The sequence below is a fragment of the Macrobrachium nipponense genome, chromosome 33 (assembly GCF_015104395.2).
Source record: "Macrobrachium nipponense isolate FS-2020 chromosome 33, ASM1510439v2, whole genome shotgun sequence".
Classification (NCBI taxonomy): Eukaryota; Metazoa; Arthropoda; class Malacostraca; order Decapoda; family Palaemonidae; genus Macrobrachium; species Macrobrachium nipponense.
Window position 1 is genome coordinate 4984257 of NC_087219.1, and position 21321 is coordinate 5005577.

The 21321-nt window shown below is 43.6% G+C and overlaps 1 protein-coding gene across 1 annotated transcript in view; it reads left to right on the plus strand.

Moving 5' to 3' along the window:
- The window catches only part of LOC135202931 (citron rho-interacting kinase-like), a 220205-nt gene that overhangs the window by 126205 nt on the left and 72679 nt on the right, over window positions 1–21321 (plus strand). The window lies entirely within an intron of this gene.

Consider the following 21321-nt stretch of genomic DNA (forward strand, 5'->3'; position numbering starts at 1 on the left):
ATTAAATTCGCATGTCAAGGTTCCAGTGTACTGGATAATGTCTCTCTTTGGATACTTCAATTTTGCCAAATCTTGAGGGCTACAAGAACAGTTGATTACTATTTACGTATCATATAGACTAATTAAGGTAAACGTATCTTTAAATAGGCTTATATTATTAGTATCAACAAAACATTTACTGGCATGAGTCAGAGGCCGTTTAACGAAACGAACACTTCTCTGTCCTTAACTCTCTCTCTCTCTCTCTCTCTCGTTGTAATCTAACCAGAAACTTCGTTTTGTTATTATTACTGGAAACAAGCAATGATTTTTTTCATTATTTGTGCTTTTGGACTGTTATATGTAAACTTCGCTCGGAAACTAGTTCCGCATATGAGGCGTCACTAAAAAACATAGAAAAATACGTCATGAAAAGTGTCGAAAATCATCATAACCTCAAATTTTTGTTGTAATCTAACCAGAAACTTATTTTTATTAATATACTGTGCTAAACTATAAAGGATTTTTATCATAGTATGAGTTTTTTAAAAGCGTCGTTAACTCGGAGCGTCGGAAGCGTCAGCGTCGTAACCTCGGAACAAGCGTCGTAACCCAGGACGGATTTTTCCATTGAATATTTAAGAAAAAGCGTCGTAACCTCGGAACGTCGTAAGCCGGAACCGTCGTAACCCGGGGACCGCCTGTACAACGATTAAAAAACCACAAATAAATTTAAATGCATATAAACTATGGGGCAAAGTAAAATCAGCTATCAATTTACAGAATTTAAAACCAATTCCTCCCAATAATGGAATATAAAATCATTCAATGGAATATAAATGGTCTCTTAACCCGACTACATCTGGGTGAATTACAAAGAATCCTACGAGACCATAACCCAATATGCATATGTCTACAACATATAGGAAGTAACCCTACAAATATCCAACACTATAAAATTGCCTGTTATTCACCAACTGACAGTGGAAAATTAGGCACAGCCATATACGTTCATAATAGCATTACATATGAACCTTTCGACATACCATCTATGCCATAACATCAATTAAACTGTATATGCCTGACAAAAGTAAAATCACTATTTGTAATTTATATAACCAAGCAAATTTCGATGCAAATTTGAGTGATTTTTCTGAACATATTAGCAAAAGTATACAGGAACCCGTACTTATAGTATGAGATTTTAATGCACATAATCCATTATGGGATACTAATAACCCCACTGACACATCCGGAATCAACATAGAAAAAACTATAATGAAACACAACCTGTGTTGTCTCAATGAAAGTGAAGTTCCAACATATTTTTCAAATACACACCTAACCTTTTCTTCAATTGACATTTCATTATGTTCAAATGATGTAGCTGAGAAATTCGAATGGAACGTCCTAGACGATTCATACACAAGTGACCATTTCTCAGTCATTCTGAACTACTTAAGTAATATCAAAATATTGCCACTTACAAGATATAATATTCAAAAAGCTAACTCGCATAAATATTTCCTATACATATGAAACATACCACCATTCCCACATAATGATAACGAAGATCACAATACTACATGTGAATCCTTCTCAAACTTCATAATAAATGCTGCAGATAAAAGTATTCCAAAAACCATATCACATTCTACAAAATCCCCCGACCCAACCTTAACAACCTTAAGTAAAATAAAACATAAATTGGGTCGCAATCTAAACAGATTCAAAACTCGCCTTAAATCACTCAACAAAATGCCCTATAATATAAACATATTAAACAAAATAGTTAAAACAAACATAACAATTAACCACATTAAACCACTATATAACAAATATACAGCCAAATTTAGAAAAACGGTAATAGCGGAAAAAATCACATCATGGAAGGAATACAGTAGGGACTCGTTAATCGCGGGGATAGGGCCCAGAACCCCCCGTGATAAGTAAATACCTGTGTTATCCTGGTACCCCTCCTAAAAATTGCTTTAAACTGCCTACTTTAATAATTAACCCACCCAAGACCACTATTTCAATGTTTATAACTGCCTACTTTAGTTCAAGCACCAAATATGTCTTCAACTATCACCTTAAACTAAATTCAAGACAGTTTCAAAGTTATTCTTTCTTATCTTCAATTTCCCCTTCATCAGATCAGCAAACAAAAGTATAATTACCTAACAATTCCTTTCTATTTTCATGATTTGGCTGCTGCACCAAACTAAAAGTACATTGTATATCTATTTCGTGAATGAACATATTTATGATAAAAAACTACATGATTTACTGTAATGATTACAGCACCAAACTATAATATTAATGTATAAACAGCAAAATACAGCAATAAAAATCTATTTTTGTCTTTTGTTTACGTTTAGAATCAGGTGATGCACGTTTATTACCGAAAGAATTATTTTGGAAAACAATTTAGTTGCTAAAAGAAACTAATTTATTAATGGAATTATTATTATTTTTAACTTTGTACATAATAGTTTATGGTATTATGATACAGTAATTCATATTTCATTGAGAGAGAGATAAAAGATCAGTAATATAGTTTTATTCTGTAAGTGATGAGAGAGAGAGAGAGAGCAGCTTGGGATGAGAGTAACTGTTGAATAGCTTGAGAGAGCAGCTTGGGACGAGAATACTGTTACTAGCTTAGCTGAAGAATAACACAATGAAATTTGTATTTTAAATATTTTTATGGTGATAAGAAATGAAACTTGGATAGTGATAAGATATTCTTTTGTATACTGTTATAATGTGAAAATCATTGAGTCAACTATAAAAGTTGTATTGAAGCAGTTTCGTAAATCACAGAATAATAGATCAGTAATATAGTTTTTTCTGTAAGTGATGAGAGAGAGAGAGAGAGAGAGAGAGAGAGAGAGATTTTGCTATTTACACTCATAGTATTTGAAAATTTGTAAATGAGTGTATCCTAAAAATGCATTTAGTCATGAAAAGAAGAAGAAAACACAGTAATTAGTGAATCTTGCTCTATGATAAAATTCGAGATTTCGTTAATTTCCCGGGGATATACGTAGTATTTGGGCTCCACAAAAAAAGTAAGTAAAGTGATTTATGACAGAATTTAGAGGATACTTACGTAAAAATACATCGGTAGTTTGTAGAACGGTGTATCCACTCACATTGTGTAAAAATAGTATGTACCAACGAGACTAGGTTTGGTGACGTCATGGTTGTCATACGTATTTTTTTTTTTTTTGTGAATGAATATACATTTATGATAAAAAAAATAGTTACTGTACTGCTTAGAGTACCATACTGTAAAATTAATGTATTCACATCGAAATAGAGTAATCATTGCATGCTGTAAACATGTAAAGTGTATTTGTTCCGATACGTAATACAAACCATCGGTCCTTTAACAATAGGAAGTAGCTAGCGGCAGCTGGAACGGTCGTAAGCTTCGAACAAGGGGAGAACGGTAGTAACTGCTTGTCCGATCGTCGCGTGCCGCGCGACTGGGAGGTAAACAAATCACTTTTGCTTTCGGCCGTGTGTGGATAGGACGTGCTCGTCATCGCTCTGCCCGCTTTGTCGTTTGCTTTGAGTTTTGAGTATATGCCCTCTTTTCCTAGTGTGATTGAGAGTAATTGTAAGTACTTTGCATTTCTTTTGTTCATTAATGATGAGTGATGAAGAAATGGAGATTTCGCCGCGCCCCCCAGTCGCCCGTAGAGTGTGTCCCGGGCTGGAGGGGCGTAGATGTGGCGGATTCAGATCATTTGTGGATGTTGATCCACACGAGGTTTGTACTTGTTGTCGGGGGCGAGAGTGCTCCTGCAACGAGCCATGTGTAACTTGTATGCATTGGTCCGAGGCGCAGTGGGTTCTGTACGAGGGCAGGAAGAGACTTAGGCCGCCCAAGAAGTCATCGGAAAGTCCAGTGACTCCTTTGGTAACGGATACTTCGTCATCTTTCCTGCCCCCCGGCCAGCCCCCACGTTTCGCGCCTTCCCCTGCGGGGGGGGTAGCGGAGTCCTTCTCCTCTCTCGATCCGTCGAGTGTGGAGGAGGGCGCCCGCTACCCGGACGTCCAGTTGTACTCGGGGTCTTCCGTCCGCTCTGGGTGGGGTTCTTCTCCCCCCAAGCGCGAGGAAACCCCTCTAACTAACCCGACTGTTGCTTCCGCAGGTGTGCCATCAGCGAAGGACGACCTGGGACAGGTGTGGGAGTCGCTGGGACTGCAGGGAGTGCCTAGCATACAGGGGTTGATTCAGCGGTTGGCGGGGTCGGCAGTGGTCACTCATGGTACGGTAACCACTACTACCACTACAATTTCTACACCAGCATATGAGATGCCACCGCCCCCACTTGGGTTGTACACACCACATGTGATGTCGGTAACACCCACGGCTGCAATTCAAAAACCAATTCCTGCCGTGCCAAAGAGGACGGTGCCACCGCCACCTGGGTTCTTTGTATTGCCGACCCCGGACTTCCGCTGCCCCAAGAGTACCCCCTGGACCTGCCGCCAGTGCCGAGGATGACGGTAGCTGCCGACAGGACGCCTGGCTCTCCTGTGGTACCTGCCGTGCCTGCCGTACCTGTTGCTGTCCCTGCTGCTCATTCCCTTTCAGATCAGGTTCCTGCTGCTCATTCCCTTTCAGATGTTCCTGCCGTTCCTGCTGTTCCCGGACCTGTTCCTGTTGTTCCTGCTGTTGGTGGTGCTGTCACAGTCTCAGGTCTTTCCGGACAGGTGCAGTCGGGCCCTGTTGCTTCGGCAACTGCCCCGGCTCCCTCCTGGATGGAAGACCTGACGTCTGTCCTGCGGAGCCTGGCGAAGAAGAAGAGGAAGAGGAAGAAGGTGTCGTCGTCGTCTTCGTCGTCTTCTTCGTCGTCTGCTGCCTCTCCTTCCCCTTCGACTTCTAAGGCTAAACAGCCGAAGAAGAAGAAGGCTGCCTCCTCCCCCCCTAAGAAGACTCCTTCGGGATCTTCTAAGGGCCCGGCTCGCTCAGGCGAGTCGGGGAGCTCTTCTGCTGGTCCTCCTGTTCCTTCGGGAACGGGCGGGGCCCGTCGCTTCTTCTGCAAAGAAGAAGTCGACGGGGACCAGAGGTGCACCAGCCTCGGCTGGTGCGTCCTCACCTGGTGCTAGCGGTTCTGCCGCTAAACCAGGTTCCGTCTCGGCCGCTTCTCGTTCGCGAGAAGCACCGAGTGGACACTCTTCCAAGGGAGACCGTCCAGCCAAAGTTTTGACGCCCGAGCTCGCTCGCCGTCAAGACAGCGGCGCTTCCCCCTGCTCTAGCCGTCAGACGCGGCACGGAGCAGAAGACTGGCGAGAGTCGTGCACACGACTCTCGCCAGGCCAGTGGACGCTCTCGCAGCGATCAACTGGCTGCTCGGGCTGACGTGACGGTCGCTGACCAGCCACGGGTTGAGGCGAGGAAGGAGTCCCCGCGGCCGCCGGTACCAGCCACGGCTGGTACCAGCGGCTCGACGCGCCGAGAGGACGCTGGCCGGTCTCGACGCGACAGAGAGCCTAGCAGGTCACCCGTCCGCCGCTCCCGATGGGACCGGGCGGAGACGGTGACCAGCGGCAGCTCGCCTGACGCTAGAGATCGGTCTCGACGTTCTCAGCCGAGCCTATCGCCCCAGGCGAGCGGCAAGGCTAGGCCTGCTGCTCGACCGTCACTGCGGGTTGACGATCAGCAGCAGCCCTCCACTCACGCTGGTCCTGCCAGCGAGCGAGGGGGGAGCGTCAGGTCTGCCTCTCCCATACCTTCAACCTCCTCGGGCTATACCGGGAGGAGCGAGGTACCGAGGAGCGATCACGAGAGGTGCGCCGCTCGTGACCCGGCTATGACGCCGTATGGCTCAGGCACGGTTTTAGGACCGACCAGAACATACGCGCGAGTAGTTGGAGGCGACCGTCAGGGGTCTGTCGCTGTTCCTCCTCCTGAAGGAGGAGTATCGCGGGACCTGCTCTTGCTGGAGGGACTGGACGGTCCTACTCCACAAGACGCAGTAACTCCCGAAATACAGAGGAACTTTGCAGAGGTCATTAAGCTGATGCGTCTGCATAATGACCTTGCGGAAGGATCGCCGCTACCACCGGCAGAGCCACGTCCCGGCTCGAATCATTTTGGGGTCCCAAGAGGGAGCCCAAAATGATGGTGGGGTTACCGCGATCAGAGCTTGCAGACTCAGTCCTGGATCAGGTGGAGAATCTCGTCTCAGGACGGGAGGACTCGCTAAAGTCCGGACGGTCTTCTAAGCTGCTTCCTCCTCCTCTACAGCGGCAGAGGCGATTCTACGTGCCTTCGGAAGACCCGATACTGCCGAAACAGGTTAACCCGGAGTTAGCGAGGCTGACTCCAGGTGTGTCCCTGCAGCAGCTCCTGTCGGAGAACCTATGGTTCTCGCAGCAGGAGGCACTTGCCCTGGAATCTACCGCTATGGCGGCATTCCAGGCAGTTTCCTGGTTGGATTTGTGGTCCCTCACAATATCCAAAGTAGCGGCCGGCTCCGGGAGTTCTGCTCTCGAAGACGACGCTTCTTTTAGGAGACTGTGCCAGTCTGGAGGAAGAGCGATCTCTTACCTCGCCCATCAGACTGCTAACCTGTGGGCCAACTTGGTTCTTCGACGTAGGGACGCAGTCCTTACCAGAGTGACCAAGGGGGTCGGCGTGAGGCGGCACTCGGGCTTCGAAATGGACCTCTTAGGAGTTCCCCAGCTCTCTTTCCTGGAGAGATGGTGGACACTGCGGTGGAAAGGCGGCGCACTGACGACAGTGACCGCTTAGTTCACCAGGCAGTCTCGAAGGTTACTGGGCAATCTCGAGCGACTGCGGCCAAACCAAAGAGCTTGGCTAGCGCTTCCACGGCGGCGAAGACGGTTGCACCGTCCAAGCCCCGTGTGAAGACTCCTGCTGTTTCAACTTCTGCTAGAGGAGGCCGTAACCAGCCCTCCTCCCAGCCCTCCTTTCCCCGAGGAGGTGGTGGAAAGAAGTCGAAACGAGGAGGGAAACGCTAGGGACGGCGTTCCCCCTCACCTGCTGCCGAAGTGGGGGGGTGCCCATGGCGAGCCATTTGGGCGACTGGCAGCGCTACGGCGCCGAGAAACTGGATAGTAGACGTCCTTCGGGAGGGGTATCTACTACCCTTCGAGTCTCGGCCCCCCCTCATCTCCAAACCGGTCCATCTACAGACCTATGTCCGGGGATCAGCAAAGGACAACGCTCTTCGACAGGAGATCAAGACCATGCTGGCGAAACGAGCTGTAGAAATCGTGGAGGACCAGTCACCGGGCTTTTACAGCCGCCTCTTCCTAGTGGAGAAGGCATCGGGGGGCTGGCGTCCGGTGATAGACCTCTCTCCCCTGAACCGCTTCGTTAGCACGACGCGGTTCACGATGGAGTCGGCACGCTCGGTGCTCGACTCGATCAGGGGGAACGATTTCATGCATTCAGTGGACTTGAAGGACGCGTATTTTCAAATACCCATCCATCAGTCCTCCAGAAAGTACCTCCGCTTCATCTTCGACGGGACGGTGTACCAATTCAGGGCACTTTGTTTCGGTCTCTCAACCGCCCCACAGGTGTTCACGCGAGTGTTCTCTCTGGTGTCAGCTTGGGCCCATTCGGCACGGGATACGTCTTCTGAGGTATATCGACGATTGGCTAGTCTGGCGAGCTCCCGCTCGCAGTTGCTACAGGACAGAGATCGACTCCTCAAGTTTTGTCGCGATCTGGGGATCGTGATAAACTACGAGAAGTCCGATCTCGAACCCAAGCAGAAGATGAAGTACCTGGGTATGCTGATAGACACGGTAGCAGGGCAGGTCTTTCCCGCAGACTTGCGTATCAGCAAATTCAGGGAGGCAGCCGGCCGGTTCCTGTCTCGGCAGGAACAGGGCAGCACAGCAATGGCAAGTCGTGATTGGCCATCTGTCGTCACTCGAGAAGTTAGTCCCTCACGTGCGTCTTCACCTGCGGTCTCTCCAGTGGAGGCTAAGGGAGAGTTGGTCTCAGGCCAAGGATCCTCCTTACTTTCCCGTGGCTATCACGGACAAGGTGAGGCAGGACCTAGCCTGGTGGCTCGACGACAAGAACCTCTTAAGAGGAGTGCCCATACGCACTCCCCCCCGGAGATGCTTCTGTTCTCAGACGCATCGACCGAGGGATGGGGCGCACACCTGGAGGAGTTGCTGACTGCAGGTGGTGGGACCATCACGAAAAGCACCTTCACATCAATGTCCTGGAACTCAAGGCGGCGTTCAACGCTCTCCGAGAGTTTCAGGACCGCTTGGTGGGACACTCAGTGGTGTTGATGTGCGACAACACCACAGTAGTGGCATATGTCAACAAGCAGGGGGGGCTAGTGTCTCTTCCGCTCCATCAGTTGACGGTGCAGGTGCACGAGTGGGCCACGGCTCACTCGATAGAGCTGTCAGCACGCTACATTCCAGGCAAGAGGAATGTAGTAGCAGACAAGCTCAGCCGTCGGGATCAGGTGATAGGGACCGAATGGTCTCTACACCAAGACGTGGCGGAAAGGCTCTTCAACCTGTGGGGGCGACCGGTCGTAGACCTGTTCGCCACCCGGCACAACAGAAAACTTCAGGTTTTCTTTTCAGCCGTGCCGGACCCATGGGCAGCTGCAGAGGACGCTCTCCAACACCCCTGGGACAACCTCTTCGCCTACGCCTTTCCTCCCTTCTGTCTGATTCGGAAAGTGATCAGTCGAGCGCGGTGTTTCACTCCCAATCTCAGAATGATCCTGGTGGCTCCCAAACGGCCTCAAGCCGTTTGGTATCCGGACCTGCTGGCTCTTCTTGCGGACGCACCGAGAGAGCTGCCCAATTGGCACAACCTTCTAGCCCAGCCACACGTAGAACGGTACCACCAAGCAGTCCAGTCCCTTCAACTTCACGGCTGGCTGTTATCCACCATCTCTTGCGAACGAGAGGCTTTTCTCGTAGCGCAGCAACAGAGATGGCTGGACACGTCCGACAGTCCTCTGCAGCTGTGTACCAGGGGAAGTGGGCCGTCTTCTGTGGTTGGTGTCGTAGACAGGGTCTGTCTCCTCTCAGAGCCACTCTTCAGCAGGTAGCGGATTTCCTCGTGTTTCTTCGCCGAGAGAAGCTCCTCTCAGTACCCACAGTTAAAGGATATAGAGCAGCACTGGCGCTCGTCCTAAAACTGAGGGGGGAGGGGACTGGACATCTCGAACTCGTTCGAGATTTCTTGCTAATGAGGAGCTTTGAAAGGTCTTGCCCACCCAGGGAACTCAGGCCCCCTGCGTGGGATGTGACTCTCGTCCTTAGGAGTTTGACTCGAAGACCCTTCGAGCCACTCCGAGAGTCGTCAGACAGGGATCTGACCCTCAAGACCCTCTTCTTGCTGGCCCTGGCATCGGCGAAGAGAGTAGGGGAACTACATGGTCTTTCTTATGATGTTAAACACACCAGAGGCTGGGGATCTGTGACGCTCGATTTCGTCCCGAACTTCGTAGCCAAGACTCAGAATCCGTCGATCCCTGACGACAGGTTCGAGTCTTTCACGATCCCCTCCCTTTCTGGACTTCACCGATAACGATGCGGATGAGATGCTGCTTTGTCCTGTGAGGGCGCTACGGCGCTATCTGAAGAGAACTGACACCTCAGGCCTGAGTGTCGACGCCTCTTCGTTAGCACTGGGGTTACCAAGAAAGAAGTTTCCAAGAACACGCTTTCTTTCTGGCTGCGTGAGGTGATCAGGAGAGTGTACGAGGCTGATGGTAGCGACGACATCCGTACGCTCCGACCGAGAGGTATCGGACCCTCCTTAGCGTTCCGTAAGAACTTCTCCGTGGCGCAGGTCCTGAAGGCAGGTGTCTGGGCCAACCAGACCACCTTCACGTCCTTCTACCTTCGGATATTGCCCACAAGTCCTTGGATACTTTTTCCTTGGGACTGTGGTGGCTGCTCAACACGTTGTGTAAGCTTACCCAGCACCCGAGCAGGCAGAACAGCATCGATTCCTGGTATGACTGGGAGAATGAATGTGCGAATGAGAGAGTGACTGGCTTCTCTTCACCATCTTTCTCTACCTCTACCTGTGGGCAGAGGGATACGGTCGTTACCACGCTGGAAGGGAGTCAGATGCAGGTAAGCTACTCAACCGAGCTCCATCCTATCTCTTTAACTAGAGATAGGAGTGTATATCCACCACTTTCTCCAACAAGGGGGAGAAAGTGGATGCCTACATGAGACAAACCCATTGCTTTATATTTGCTCATGTAAAGGAAAAAGTTCTTACAATGCTGGTACGAAGAGATACGCTTGCCTCTCTCTTAGTACTCGGCCCAGAGGTCTGACCATTGATCCTGCGGTGCACACCCCGATCAATCGGACAGAGGCTTGGATCCCTCCCTCGCTCTTACGACCAGGGAGGCATTCCAGGATGGACGAACACCAGTCTGTTCATCAAAAGACTCAGATTCCTCCCACCAAGAAGTGAGTCTTCCTATTGTTAAAGGACCGATGGTTTGTATTACGTATCGGAACAAATGACAATTTGTCGAAAATTGCATTTTTCCTAACTATACAAACCTGAGGTCCTTTACATATAGTCCCTCCTCATGCCACCCCTCACTCTGCGTATTTTGCATGGGCCAAAAGCAAAAGTGATTTGTTTACCTCCCAGTGACGATCGGACAAGCAGTTAACTACCGTTCTCCCCTTGTTCGAAGCTTACGACCGTTCCAGCTGCCGCTAGCTACTTCCTATTGTTAAAGGACCTCAGGTTTGCATAGTTAGGAAAAATGCAATTTTCGACAAATTGTCATTTTTGTCTTTTGAAAAATGCATTCCCCAAGGAATTTTTCCTTGAAGAGGCTTTTTATTATGAAGATTTATGCCAATATTATATAAGATATGCGTTTTATTATGAATATATGACAATAATATATAAGGTAAAAATGGTTTTATTACATTTACGCTTCGTCGCCGATCGCAAACAACAATACGATAATCTATGACAATTATCGTTTGTATGAATGCAGTGTTCAGAGAAGTTGATTACGTTATACCAAAACAATAATGAAGTTCGAATTGAAAAGTAATGTTTTCCTAAATGTTATTACTACTGTAATTACACTACTACTATTAACATTTCTAAAAGGTTAAGAATGGCAAAGGTGCTGTTAAGTGTAACTCAATGTTTACATTTCTGCTGGCCGTTCAACTACAAGTTGATGTCAATGATGTGGAATTATTCCATGAATAGGCTATAATATTATGAAGATATGCCAATAATATATAAGATGAGAATGGTTTTATTACCTTTACTGTCAGTTAATATCATAATGTGAATCTGTTCATGCATTTGCTGGTTATCGGAACCGGACGAGGCTTAGCCTACAACGGACAAGCCCTCGATGCTGCGATTCATGCCAGTGATATAGATTGAGAAGTGGTCCGAGGAAAAACCCGTGATTAACTGAATCCGTGATTGCTGATCTGTGACTAAGCGAGGCCCCACTGTATGTCTCAAACATATCTTCAAACACATCCACAAGGGATATCTGGCAAAAGATAAGGAAAATCAATGGAGAACATATAAGACCTCCAAGAAGTGCAATACATTTAAATGGAAAAATATACCATGATACTTATGAAATATCAAATATAATTGGAAAGCATTTTGAAAACATCAGTGCTTACTCCAGCCTAGATATACATTTTCAAAATATCAGAAAACTAAATGAAAATATAATACTCAATTTTGAAACTCTTGAAGACCTGGAATATAATTATATTTTTAACATGGATGAACTAGATAATGCCATCAACTCTTGTCATCCCTCCGCACCAGGATATGATAAAATATTTGAAATGATAGAAAAATTAGCTCCTATAGCTAAATCATATTTATTAAAATTTTGTAATAGTATCTGGCTAAAACGTGTCTTTTCTGATGAATGGAAACATGCCATAATAATTCCAATGAATAAACCAGGAAAGGATGCAAGTAATCCATCCAATTATAGACCGATATCCCTAACAAGTTGTCTATGCAAAATCTTAGAAAAAATGGTTAATGCATGATTAACGTATGTAATAACCAAAGAATCCATTTTAACACCAACACAATCTGGTTCAGTAGCTGGCAGATCAACCCTAGATCCCTTAACACATTTAGAAGATCATATCAAAAAAGGCTTTGAACAAAAGAAATTAACAGTAGCTATATTTTTTTTCTATAGAAAAAGCATACTTTACAACATGGAAACATAACATCATGCAAAAACTCCACTCCAAGGGACTAAGAGGCCACTTACCAATATTTATTAAGAACTTTTTAACAAACAGAACTTTTCAAGTAACAGTTGAAAATTCCTACTCGGTAACCTATAAACTGGAAGAAGGAATCCCTCAAGGTAGTGTCTTGAGCTGTACTTTGTTTGTTTTAGCAATCAATGACATTACTATAAATTTATCAAGTGGTGTAAAAAACAGTTTATATGTTGATGACTTTGTCATTTACTATACGAGTAGTAATTTGAGACATGCTCAGAGAGTTCTCAGTACTGCCATTTCAAATATATGTAGTTGGACAAATTCAGTTGGATTTAAATTTTCAACTGATAAAACAAAAGCAATCGTCTTCTACAAAGACAAAAGATGGATGAAGAACCAAACAATCAAACTTCACCTTTATAGCACTGAAATACAATTTTGTACAAAAATCAAGTATCTAGGAGTGATATTTGATCAACATTTAAATTGGAAAGAGCACATCAAATACATTAAAGCCAAGGGCATCAAAGCCCATGGCATATTAAAAAAGTTATCACACACTAATTAGGGAGCAAAGCAAGACATTTTATTAATGATATACAAGGCAACAGTCTTATCCGTAATAGATTACTGTTGTCCAATATATTCATCCGCCTCAGAATCTGGATTAAAAACTCTCGATGCAGTGCGCCATGAAGGCATGCGATTGTGCACAGGAGCATTCCGATCGTCCCCAACAAGCTCTCCTCTGGTAGAGGCAGGTGTGTTGCCCTTAAAACATCACCGTAATTTGATAACAATACAAAGAGGTCTTTCAATGCAAGCGGGATCGTCTCCTGCAGCTGACTGCTTTCAAAACTGTAATCCAGTAACAGCAGTTAATACTAGCTCTTTCCCAAAAAGAGCTAAATACATAATGAACTTGCATAACATGGATCCAATTTTTCACCCACCAATGGAATTGCCACCACCGTGGATTTTAAATCGAATAAAGATATGTACCTCCCTGTCTTACCTACTCAAAAAGCAAATGACAAGTACAGAAATGTACTGCCAACATGCTTTGGAGCACATTAAAAGAAAAGGAAACAAATTTATGGTATATACAGACGGCTCCAAAAATAATGTTGGAGTAGGAGCATCTGCATATTCGAAAAATATGTTAATAAAAAAAAGCCTCCCTTTAATATCATCAGTATTGATATGATATCTGAGGCAAAAGCAAGTGTCTTGTTATTTTCAGTGACTCACGTAGCGCTATAGATGCTATAAGACAGTATAAATCAGTAAACCAAATAGTGCAGGAAATACAAATAAAAATTCATCAACTCCTTCAATCAGGATTATCAATAGAAATATGTTGGATCCCAGCACACGTGGGAATAAAAGGAAATGAAAATGCAGACTCAGCTGCCAAATCGGCCTACACTATCCCTCCAACAATTACACATGCCCTAGTGTCAGACTGGATAACATCTGTTATACCATTGATTTACGAGGATTGGAAAAGAGAATGGGCCTCAGTGCCAACAACAAATAAACTTAAAAACATAAAAACTGAAGTGTATGCATGGAGGACATCCTCACAGGAGGAAAGATCGAAAGAGGTGATCCTAGCAAGGCTCCATATAGGACACACAAAATTCTCGCTTGGTCACTTAATGTCAACACCACATGCTGACCCAATAAAGTGTAACAGATGTCAAACACCCATGACAGTACAGCATTTACTTGTTGAGTGCCCAAATTGGACTCAGCAAAGATCTGTTTATCTACGGAATTCAAAAATGAAAAGTATTCTTGCTGAAAGCAAAGATTTTTCAGGTAATAACATCATAAATTTTTTAAATAAGACAGGTTTCTCAAAGTCTAAAGGTTTCTCAAAGTCTATAATTTGTTTATTTTTTTATTTATTTATTTTTTTTTTCTCAGGATTGATCCCTGAGAACCAGCCCGAGAAGAGTCTACTTGGGACTCAGAGGTTTGGAAAACCTAAGCCCTATTAATAATAATGATAATTCACAGTGCAAATAGTTGATAGCCTTGAGTTGAAAATAACCCCGAATGTTTTTCATGATAAGTTGCTTTAGTGGTAGGGGCCGTTCATTTAATAGCTTCCTTTTGAAAATAGTTTGGCAAATTCATAACGGCAGAAACATGTCACGTTGTCATGGACTATTCCTACCACATTGACTGATGAATTTGTTTTCTTAAATCTCATATGGCTCTATTTCTTGCATATTGTTTTCAGTTATGTTTGCATATTTAGCATTCAGCAGCTAGTATGTTTAGGGAATACAGTATGAAAAAAGTTTGTGTATGATGTAGTTTTTATATAAGTAACTTACCAAGAATAATTACTTAGCTAACAATCATGCTAGCATGGCATCCTAAATTCAATATTCGCAGCAATGCAATTGTTACAAAGTGGGAGTTGACAGGCCCTGCCTACTGCAACAGGAGCTTGGAAGTAACTGCAGCCAACAGCGTCATTCTATTTTATGCCGGGCAACTGACAACACATCAATCTTTACACTCCTGCTTTCCTGATTTGCCAGTTGTTATATGCTGAAGTTGGTGATGTACTCACTTTGGTTTAGTCAAGCTGTTGCCTATTTTGGTTCGCTTTTACAATTAGCTTCTTTTCTTTTTAGTTTAGCTATGTCAGATTCTACTGTTTCCAGTCTTCACTATTGTAGCGAGAGCTGTAAGACTAGGTTAACTAAGTTTTCTTATGATGCACATACCATGTGTGTTAAGTGTAGGGGACAGGTTTGTTTGAGAGAGGTTAATTCTTTTGAATGCAAGGATTGGGATGATAGTTGGAAGATGCTCGAGTCTCATCTTCATAAACTTGAGGGGAATAGGCTTAGGCCAAAGTCATCGTCTCATCATGAGCTGGATCGTCTCATCAGTAATGCCTTCAAAGTTTTTGAAGTGTTCAGTTTGTCAGATTGGATGGTGGGAGCTCTCACTAAGAAGGTTCAGAATTTTAAAGGCTTAGATGGTCTCTTCTCAGTAGAGGTATGTGGCATTCTCTCTTGTACTGATAAAGCCATACGAGACAGCTCTTGAGAACTCGCGTCTCTCTTTGCCTTTGGAGCTTTTAAGAAGAGAATTTTGGTGCTCCTTCACCACAAGAAGAGTGTCACGTCTTCCCAGAAATCTGCCTTGCTTTTTTCACCACTGGACTCGCCATGTCTGTTTCTGCAGTCAATGGTAGAGTATATCGTGTCACACCTGCAGAAGAAATCGATACAGGATCTGCTGGCACAGACGTCTCAATGCCCCAAGAGTTCTTCATCTGCACACTTCCTCCCCAGGTTCACCTCTCCACTTTAGTAGCATCCCTTTAATGGGAAGGGATCCAGACTTCTCTCGTTCTGGGAGGAGGGGGATCTCAAGGGAGCAGATCCATGGACTGTCAGAGTATTAAAAGAGAGCTACTGCATATTGTTTTTGGAGACACCCCCCCCTCCTTTTGTTTCCTCTTCCAAATGCCTTGACGGCCTACCCAAGAGGGTCAGAGAGATGTCTGGCCCTTTTGAAGGAAGTATCCTCTCTCCTTCTGAGGTAAGTCATAGAGGAAATAGACGACATTCACTCCAAGGGATGCTACAATTGCCCTTTTGTAGTTCCAAAAGCATCATGGGGCTGGAGGGTGGTCTTCAATGTAAGCGCCCTCAGTTGCTTTGTAAAGAAGATGAAGGATGGAGACAAACCAGTCAGTCATGGCTTCCACGCATCCGGGCAATTGGATGATCGCACTGGGTACGCAAGATGCATATTTTCATATTCTCAATCTTCCAATCTCCAAGAAATACCTCAGGTTTGTCTTCCAAGGGAAAGTCTACCAGTTTCAGCCCCTCTGCTTTATCCTCTCCATGGCCCCTTGGGTATTCTCTCGAGTGCTCTCCCCTCTTGCCAAATGGTTCCATCTAATCACCATAAACATCAGCCTTTATTTGGACGACTGTCCTCTCCAATCCCCTTCGAAGGAGAAGTGCACAAAGGACCTCCAGACAACTCTACATCTCTCAAGATTTAGGAATTCTTCTAAATCTTTAAATTCCATTTGGTTCAGACACAGGAGATTCTTCATATGAGGATGATTCTCAACTCTCAGACTCAGGTTTTTCTGCCCCCCAAGACAATTTGCAAGTTCCTCTCTCTTTTGTCATGTTCGGCCTGTCAGTGGATAAGCCTACTAGGGACTCCGTCATCACTCAAAACCTGTGGACAGGAAGACTCAACTGGTTTTGGTTGTTTTTCCTGTCAGTCAGGAGATGAAGTTGGACCCACAGTGGTGGCTCCCTGAAGGAAGTTTTCACGGGAGACTAGACTCCCTCCAAGCCCTGATCTAGATTTCTACTCTGCTTTGGATCTAGGCTGGGGAGCCCGTCTAGGGAATCGAGAGGTTTCTGGGTCGTGGTCCCAGAAGGAAACCAACCTTCACATAAATGTAAAAGAACTGAGGGCCATTCATCAAGGTCTCCTACATTTCTCTTTGTCAATTTGCAACAAGACAGGGTTGTTCATGCAGACAACACCACAGCGCCGTTGTATATTAACCCTCTTACGCCGATTGGACGTATTAAACGTCTAGTCAAAATGTCTCCCGTATGCCGATTGGACGTATTATACGTCGACTCAAAAAAGTTTTTTTAAAAATTCGTGGAAAAAATACTTATAGGCCTACCAGCCGAAAACTTTAGAATCACGCGCCTTGGGGGATGCTGGGAGTTCACGGATCAAGGTGTTGTTTTGTTTACAATCGTTACACAGGCGCGCAAGCGCGAATTTCTTTCTTATCGCACTAAAAAGTATCAGTGACACATCACAAAAATTATTTCTTCACTTTGACATAATTTTTGCACAGTTTTAAATTATTCGTTACATGGAGTATTATATATGAAAATGTGTGCAATTTCATGTAGAATACAACAAAAAAAATACTCATGATTGTAGCTTTTATCAGTTTTGAAATATTTTCATATAAATAACAATAAGTGCCAAAATTTCAACCTTCAGTCAACTGTGACTCTACCGAAATGGTCGAAAACGCAATTGTAAGCTAAAACTCTTATATTCCAGTAATATTCAATCATTTGCCTTCATTTTGCAACACATTGGACGTCTCTACCACAATATTTCGATTTACGGTGAATTTATGAAAAAACTTTTTCCTTACGTCCGCGCGGTAACTCTTCCAATAAATTTTTTCGTGTGATTGTCGTAATGTTTGCACCATTTTAAATTTGCCGTTACATAAAGTTTTATGTATGGAAATGTGCGCAATTTTGTGCACAATACAACTAAAAACAACCCATGGTTGTAGCTTTTATCAGTTTTGAAATATTTTCATATAAATAATGATAAGTGCAAAAATTTCAACCTTCGGTCAACTTTGACTCTACCGAAATGGTAAAAAAACGCAATTGTAAGCTAAAACTCTAACATTCTAGTAATATTCAATCATTTGCCTTCATTTTGCAACAAATTGGAAGTCTCTAGCACAATATTTCGATTTACGGTGAATTTATGAAAAAAAAAAAAAAAATTTCCCTACGTCCGCGCGGTAACTCTTCCGAAAAAAATCAGACATTTTTTTGTGCGATTGTCGAAATGTTTGCACCATTTACAATTAGCTGTTACATAAAGTTTTATATATGAACATGTGCGCAATTTCATGTAGAATACAACAAAAAGGATTGAAGGTTGTAGCTTTTATCTTTTTTGAAATATTTGCATATAAATCATGATAAATAGAAAAAAAACCACGTTCGGTCAACTTTGACTCTACCGAAATAGTAAAAAAATGCAATTTTAAGCTAAAACTCTTACAATCTAGTAATATACAGTCATTTATCTTCATTTTGAAACAAATTCAAAGTGTCTAGCACAATATTTAGATTTATGGTGAATTTAAAAAAAAAAAACTTCTTTCCCTCTGCGCACAGATTCACGGCCACAAATCTCCGAAATGCGTACGTCGCATTCTCCTAATATTTGTTCCTTTTCATATTAGGCGTTTTATAGAGTTTCATAAATGAAAATGTGCGCAAATTCATGAAGAATACAAATAAAAATATTTGAAGGGTGTAGCTTTTCTCATTTTTGCAATATTTGCATATAAAAAAATATATATAAAAATTTCAACATTCGGTCAACTTTAACTCATCCAAAATGGTCAAAAACTGCAATTCTAAGCTAAAACTCTTACAGTATTGTAATATTCAATCATTTGTCTTCATTTTGAAACAAATTGGAAGTCTCTAGAACAATATTTAGATTTATGGTGAATTTTTGAAAAGAACCTTTTTTTACGTCCGCGTGTTACGAATTCATGCATCATTTTGTGATAATATTTTTTCTGTGTTCCTTTGATTGTTTTACAATGTGTTTTATATCAACATGATTGCAATTTAGTGTACAATACAACGAAAAAAAAGTAACTCTTTAGCTTTAACCGTTTTTCGCACAGCTCGATTTGAATACAATTATGTATGAATTTTTTTTGTCACTACCATATATCGCATTATTTATATATGATAATGATATTTTTTTTCATTTCTGATGGTTGCATACTAAACTTCAGGCAATGACAAAAAAAAGGAGCCAAAAATGAACTCTTAATCTTGAAAACTAAGCGCGCTGTGATTTTTTGGAAAAATTATTTTTTTCCGCTTCCGCGCTCACTCCAAACCCGCCTTGGCATACGGGAGACGTTTTGGTTTTTAGGGCTTAGGCGTAAGAGGGTTAAGAAAGAGGGGGGCCACTCATTCATTTTCCCTCTGCCAGACTGCAAAGGAACTTCTTTGGGCTGGTGTTCTTTGGACCCACTAGAATTAATAGACTTTGGTCATTCATTTCATTCAAGGGAAATTAAATATCCAGGCTGATGAGCTGAGCTGTCGTAAGCAGGTCCTTCCTACCAAATGGACCCTGGACAACAGGATTTGCGTTGACCTGTGGAAAATGTGGGGCAAGCCCTCCATAGACTAGTTTGCTACCTCTTCTTCTCTCCAGCCCCTAATCCCATGGCTGTTAGATTGGTTGAGTCTGGACCTCAATGCCTTCCCTCCCTTCAGCTTAGTAAGGGAAGTACTAAACAAGTTTGTGTCTCATCACAATTTTTCTATGATACTCTTTGCTTCATTCTGGCCCAAGAAGGAATGGTTCCCGAACCTTCTATGTCTTCTGGTAGATTTCCCCAAAGGCCATGCATACTTGACAGTCACACTTCAGGAGGTACCACCAAGGGTTATCCATTCTTCTTCTGACAGGCTTCAGACTGTCAGGAAACTTGTCAGAGAGAAAGGTTTTTCAAGAACAGCTGCAGAGGCTATAGCAAAGTGTAGGCGCCTGTCTATTTGCAGTGTTTATCAAAGTGAGGAGTGTTTTGTCGATGGTGCCTCAGACATCACAGCTTGTCTTCTGAGGTATCTTTAGCCCAGATTGCAAATTTTCTCTTGTATGTGAAACTTCTAAAAGCCCTTCTGTGCCCACCATTAAAGGATACCGAGCGATACTTTCCTCAGTTTTCATTACACAAAAGTTTGGATCTTTCATCTAATCAGGATCTTAATGATCTCATTAAGTCTTTTGATACCTCTTAAGTAGAAGTAGTCTAATTTGGTTTCTTGGTACTTGGATGTGGTCCTTAAGTGCTTACAGGCCCTCCTTTCTAGCCTCTTGAGTTTCTTGGCTAAGAATGAGGATCCTGCTAAACCATGGCCTCACTCCTTCCATATCAAGAATTTAATGGATATTTTGGGCCCAGATGGAGAGGAGAGGGTTCTTTGCCCAGTCAGAGCCCTGAAGTACTATTTGCATAGGACCGAGATCAGAGGACCTTCCTATAACCTCTGGTGTTCTATCAAGAATCTTTCTTGCCCTCTTTTAAAGAATGCCCTATTGTTCTTCATTAGAGACCTGAACTCCAAAGCACATTCATGGATCCAGGAAAACACTTCCCTTGATCTAATTTAAAACTCATGAAGTCAGAGCAAAGGCCACCTCTCTCGCCCTCACACAACTTATTCCTCTCAGCAATTCTCCAGGCGACTTATTGGAGCTGCATGTTAATCTTCATGTCTCATTATTTAAAAGAAGTGGAAACAATATTTGAAAACTGCATTATCCTTGGTCCATTGGCAGTGGCTGGTATGGTATTGGGGAAGAGGCATAGGAGAGACACTGTCTCTTTTCTGTGTCTTTGCCTTGTTGTAAGGATGTCGAATTTGTTTTGAAGAACCTGGGGGTTACTTTGTACCTGGAGTACCTATCAGTTGGTTGGATGGGTGGTGATTTCTTTTATTGTGTAAGGGGTGGTGACAGGTGTTGTTTTCTGGTTTGTTGTTGTGGTACTGCGCCCAGTGCAAGGGCAAAATTTTTTCTTGTACGTATTATATTTTGGTAGTTATTAGGCATACCCTCCATTGCAAGACTCCCACTGATGTAGAGGTGACTCTTGGCACACTGCTGCACCACCACAGGTAAAGATGGGCACCAACCAGAGGCAGTAATCACCTGCTGTGGCTCTCTTACTAGGTAAGGAAGTGATAAGCATTGTTTCAGTGTTAGCCACCTTTTCTAGTTCAGGTTATTCCAGGCTCCTGTTGCAGTGGATGGGACCTGTCAAACCTAGCTTTACAACAGTCATTACTGTGAATTTTGAATTTAGGATGCTGTGCCAGCATAATCATTAGCTAAGTATATAAAACCTAATTTTATTATAAAAATTTAATTTTTGTGGAAAAATCTGTTTGATATCAAGCACACACAATAACCCTGATAATAATATCTTAAGGGTATATTTCTGCCATTTAATGATAGCATTAGGAGTTCATCATAAGTCAAATAGGTCCGTGCACTGTATGAATGTATCAATTTTGGAAATTATACTTAAGCTGCTGCAAGACTCATAGATTTTCAAGTACAGGCAGTCCCCAGTTATCGTCGGGGGTTCCGTTCTCGGTGGTATGCTGTTAAGTGAAAACCGCTATTAAATGAAACAAAGCGATGCTTGTAACTGGTTAATGGTGCCTCCTTTAGATATGTTATGGCGCCATAACACTATTATTAGCA